This window comes from Ixodes scapularis, unplaced genomic scaffold (assembly GCF_016920785.2).
Source record: "Ixodes scapularis isolate PalLabHiFi unplaced genomic scaffold, ASM1692078v2 PGA_scaffold4__175_contigs__length_147842914, whole genome shotgun sequence".
In the NCBI taxonomy this organism is placed as follows: Eukaryota; Metazoa; Arthropoda; class Arachnida; order Ixodida; family Ixodidae; genus Ixodes; species Ixodes scapularis.
In genome coordinates this window covers 59,611,454-59,617,453 of record NW_024609879.1, presented here as the reverse complement: position 1 = coordinate 59,617,453, position 6,000 = coordinate 59,611,454, and positions in this window count along the sequence as shown.

The window sequence follows — 6,000 nt, the reverse complement described above, 5'->3', positions numbered from 1 at the left end:
TGAATGAAAAAATAGCATGTACAGATTCAGGCCTACCGAAGCCTCAAAGAAGAGCTGGTTTCTACGTGGCCGCATTATTGCAGTGGTGTCTCGCGCATCAGCGTGCATATTGGCTCACAAAGACTGTAGCCTTCACCGTTTGCAAAATTATTGTTAAACGGGGTATAGTAGCTACGGCGCTGATTACGCGAGGCTTTTGTTATGACAGGAATTACTGTGAACTCGGCTCAGCGCCTATTGGACTCGAACGCTGCACTCGCGTTCGATGTGAACTGGGGTCCATTCGTGTGCCTTGCGCTGAAAAACAAATGGTGAGTCAATGTGGCTACATGGGGTTTTGCGATGGGTCTATTTGGTATTAAGTATATGAAATGTTCTTCTGTATAAGAATACATAGAAACACACTGTAAACTATGTGCTTAGAGGTGCGTTTTTTTTGTAATTAACAATGTGCAGCAACATTTATTTCTTACGAGTGTAATATTTATTGTCGGTAGCTGGGCACGTTTTGTGCTCATTAATGTCAGTGTGCTGCGATGTTAATATCATGTGTGTAGGTTTAAGTATCCTCTCTGGAATGCCTACAAGGGCCCATGGAAAGATTAAATAAGTAAATAACATTTTTACCACACTGGAACTTGTTGTCGGATACACTACATGTTCAGGAGAGGTAGAAGGAGTACAGCCCCATGGAATAAGTCTAGGGGTCTGGTATGACCCATTAATTAATATTGAGGGGTCAGAGATGCCAGTGCCATCAAAAGGCCCAGCGCATGCAGTGGGCACAAATATTGGTGTGCAGACTCTGAAGGCGTAAATGCGAGGGGCAATAGAATGTGCACTTGTTTAGCGCATCATATATGTTTATTTTCACTGGATTTCCTACGTATTAATTTTTATCAAACAGTTAATTAAAGAGCTCTTCCGGCGAGAGTCACGTGTCAGGCGTTTAGTCATTGTACCTGTGCTTTTTGTTGTGGGATGACGCTGCTGGCGTGTCGGTGTTCAAATTAATCAAGTGGCGACTTTGACTGACTGATGCCTTGCTGTATTATAAGTCATGTGCCGCCACTGACATCTCATGCACTGCAGCTGCCCAGTGCTGGCCCCTGATCTACACAATGTCCTTGCCCGAACTTGCTAAATTTTCAATTTAGCAAGTTCGGCACGTACTGCGTACGTGGCTGTGCCTTTTGCTGTGCCGTTGACTTAATGACTGGAAACGTTTGTTTGGTATCCAAGCCATTTCCCTTCTATTCTGCAATGCCAATTTCTTCTGCATGCCGCGACCACGGCAGCTTGTGTAAGTCTCGTGTGACAAACTGAAGTCGGGTGATCCTTAGTGTCCGCGCTTGAGAACAACCAACTATCCTATTTCTTCAAGCCACGCAGCGGCATTCTCCATCAAAGTTGGAAATTGTGTGCTTTCTGGAGGGAACGCGGATAATTGGTGTTGGCAAACAATTAGGTATTGCACTTGGACGACAATCGACACTAAATCAACTGTCATTGCATTGCCGTTCACGTCATTGTCATGCTTGCCTCCCATTGCGGTGATGGGGATCAAGAATTCGGGGTAATGTCGGCACCGGGCATAGAGGCCGCCGAAGGTAATCCTCAATGCCCCGCGGCCGCTCATCAAGACGTAATCGTGGGTCGTTAGAAACAAATCCTTGCGGGCGCATTCATTGGCACGGGCGCCGCGATAGACATGATTGGCCTCATGCAGTGGTAGCAAAGTGGTTCTCGGTCGGCCATTTGTAACACCTCTGTCTTCCTCGTTTTACTTTGTTCAGCCCGGACCTACACTGGTTTTTTTTTGACGTCGAAAATGCTGTGGCGTTCAAGTGTCTCGTTGAATTGGCATTAAATACCAACGGGCGGCCGGTTGCGGTCGTCGTGCCATTGTGGCTTAAATCGCCCTTGGTTCGTCAGATACCACTTCGCTTGCAGAAATAATCAGTTGAAATGCCTGTTGAACTTCTTCCCGAACAATCTCGGCAATCAAAATAAAAGCCGGGCAACTGATGGCAGGAAGTAGCTTCCTGGTCTCCTCCCAAACGACGTCGTGGATGATATCGCGGATGCCTGGGAGGCTGGCCTCGAAGTCGCAGCTGGACGACCCAAGTGTCGAGACGCCGGGGAGTTGCTGGTAGGGAAGGGCTCGGGCATGCAGTACATGTTCATTGATGGAAGTCTCGGTGATGAACCCTTAGACTGCTGTCAGAGGGTTTCGGACATGGCTGCTGAAGGTGTTGTATTTTACATATGGGTCATGTGATTCTTAGCTACTTGTATTCTGTAGCAAGGCAATCGGCGTAGGCGCTCGATCATGCGCAAACATTTCTTCAGTAAGGTGGTGACGGTCTCGTTGGGGCGGTGTCCTCAACAGAAACAGGTATTTGGCTCTCTCTCGTTGATGTTGGCTGACGAACGTGCGCTTCAGCTTGATCTTGCAAACTTTTAATGGCATTGATGAGGATTCGTTGTTCTCAAACCAGTTTATGACATTTTCTTCCACGACAAGTATAAGTTCTGCAGGTGCTGTTCGACTGTCCACGCACTGTTGCGGGCGACAAGGAATATTGGTCAATCCACTCTTTGAAGTTTTCATACATTTCGCCGTGAAAGGGCGTAGGAGTGCCACGGGCGGCGGGCATCCAGACAAAGGTGGGAGGGGACGCGGTCTGCTGCTGTGGCTTTGTCATTTTTGGCATAGTCCACTTCGGATTTTTTTTAGTAAGAGACCGTGTTCCAGTGGTTCTTTCTGGTAGCGGTGACCGGCTCGGATTTTATGTTCTTTGTCGTCTATTTGCGGGGTTCGCTCTTGTAGGACTCGATCGTCTTGCAGTCGTTCTGCCGGACTCAAGATTGGGCTTGGTTCACGGCTCCCGGTGTTTAAGACGCGGGACATCTGCCACCCCTTGTCCCGTTTTTGGGCAACTCGGCTGAGGAGCCGTCAAGGTGCCCCAGAGTGAAGGGCTAAGGGTAAAGCGTCCAGCACCTCCGCCAGAACATGCCATAACAGCTAAGCGTCGCCTGGAACTTTTCAGTATAGTAAATATTAAGAAAAGAAAGAACTGGACTAGGCATCCGTGCAGGATTGGGCAGTATCGCGATAGTATTTCAGAAAGGCATTTGGGATCTGCATTTCCGTATTGCGTTACATTTTTTTCACCAGTATCTGTATTCCTGTATTGAAATTCAGTTTGAATGTTCCTTTGTATCGCGATGCAATCAGGATCAAATGTTTGTGGTTACACTTCTTAAAAAATCCCCCTGCCCCCCCCCCCCCCCCAAAAAAAAAAAAATAAATAAAAAAAATACAAAACTTGAAAGTATAAAACAGAGAGGACGAGAACGCGAACAGGACATCTTTCATTTAGCAACATAGAATGGCACAACGATAAAACCGCCCCCCAAGGGTCTCAACGTTCTCAAAGAGGGAAAGGAGATACTAGTTATCAAGGAAAGGGAATACACTAAATAGAAAAGTTTGAAAAGCGCATTAGTAATCTAATTATCTCGGATTACTTAGAATTCGACCTTTGTCATTGTCAGTGATAATGCCGAATTATTCTTTTTTGCAGTCCAAAACGGAAAATGTACTATAAGTATAAGAGTTTAAAAATCTGTAGCGTCCCGACGAGGTGTCAGTATTCTAGTCATCTCTGGTGTTAAGAATTCGACCTCTGTCTTTGTTAATGACAATGAAGGTGCAGCAATGTTGTTGTTAACAGTCCGCATGGCAAATGATTCGATGATTTCTCTCCCAAATCTGTTGTTGTGCGATACTAAAATACTCGGCGGGCAAAACAAGAGATTTGAGAGAGAAATCATCGAATCATTTGCCATGGGGACTGTTAACAACAACATTTCTGCACCTTCATTGTCATTGACAAAGACAGAGGTCGAATTCTTAACACCAGAGATGACTAGAATACTGACACCTCGTCGTGACGCGACAGCTTTTTAAACTCTTATATTTATACCACATTACCCTTTTTGGACTGCAAACAAGAATAATTCTGCATTATCACTGAAAATGACAAAGGTCTAATTCTAAGTAAACGGAGATAACTTGATTACTGATGCGCTTTTCAAACTTTTCTATTGAGTGTATTCCCTTTCCTTTATAACTAGTATCTCCTTTCCCTCTTTGAGAACGTTGAGACCCTTGGGGGGCGGTTTTATCGTTGTGCCATTCTATGTTTTTGCTAAATGAAAGATGTCCTGTTCCCGTCCTCGTGCTCTATGATTTATACTTTCAAGTTTTGTATCTATTAACCAACACGCTCGTTTTCAATTGTTAAAAAAAAGACCGAACGCATTTTTTTTTACTTCTGTGGGCACCAGGGTCAAGGAGATGCTGGGACATTGTTACCATACTGACCAAAGTTCCTTCTGATTCTTCAAACGTTTTTTTTTATGCGTCCTCTTCTCTCTCATGATAAGTGTTGCGTAATCGGGGACTCAATCCAGTTGGCGTGCCAGGAGTTGAGTACGGGCATTTTCTGCCGCAGGTCCCTCTGTAGGGATTTCTTGAGCCATTGTTTGCTGGCACCCGATGCCTGCTGCTAATTTCCTCTCTTGACTTAGCGTACACAGTACACCAATCCGGCAATGTCGAGTCACAGACAGTTGCAGCACGAGCCTGGCGGTGGTTGACTGGAAATAGTAAGATTACTCACGCAGTGAAGTTCAACACATATCCGAATGCGTCTGCGGCTGCGCCCGTAATATTGCACGGCTCACGGGTACGTGATCAGTCGACGTGAACGTGACCAGCTGTTCTGGTGATACGAAACTCAGAAAGGAGGCCAGACGTGGCATCGCTGTGCCGACCCAGACTTCGTACACCTGCGACGCGACTGGAGCGCACTGTTTCTCGGAGAGCTCGCACCTGCGCCGGCAATATCAGGCCGCAATCCACGAGATCTCTATTTGAATAAAGCTGGGCAAAACCTGAGGGCTACAATCTATGCGTCGGGGGAGGAGGGTTGGCAGAAAGGACCTTCGCAACAGGAAAGCCACCGTATCGTTTTTTTTTTTCAACCGTAACAAAATATTAGACTTGCGTTCCAGGGTGCTTCGGGTGGTCCAATATTTTCGAAAGTCCCAAATGACACTGCCTGCACGGTCTTCAACGAGGTCACCTACAACAAGAGTACGCATTGTTCTTTGATACAGCAGCTTGGGTAAAGTTTCATGCTCAAGGTTACACCTGCAGGTAAAAAATACCAGTTGCTTCCACTGTGACGACATGCGATAAATGCTGACAGGGACGTCCTTATTGGACAGGGACGTGGTGACGATTTGATGGGATTTAGGGTGACATTGAATTTATTTAGAGGTCAAAGTCTCTTCGCATCACTCGTCAGACAGACAGAATATTAAGGAAGCGACCGTAATCAATCCCTGATGGAGCGTTTTTTTGTTTTTTTTTGAGCCCAGTGAAGGCTTTTTGTCTTCCGAAACCACAATGCTCAAGCAAAGTGTCAAGCCTACAGGAAAGTAATTTCGGGATCAAAAACTTCCGCTTCAAACTTCAAGCTTCATCTCAGTTGGTATCTCAAACAAACTTGAAAAATTTACCGCATTATCAGTATTTCTGTATTTGTATTTCTGCCCTCTCTAAAATATATATCTGTATTTGTATTTGATAAATTTTTACATATATATTGTAGTATCAGTATTTTAGCTACGATTATAATGTATCCCAGTATTTGTATTTTCAAATACACATCTGAGTATTTCTGCCCAACCCTGCGTCCGTGGCAACATAACAGAACAGACAGAAGATACGTTATCCTCACCGTAAACAAGCGTAAACAAGCTGCACTGCTTTAGCGGCATCCTGTACGAATTAGTCCCCTCCTTTGGTTTTTTTGTGACCGCCGAGGAGAAATTGAACTAAAATCAATGCGGGACTATATTTATTGTAATTAGCCGCTGCAGCCGGTCACCGTAAGACGGCGTAAACTGGGGGGTTGGGTAGGT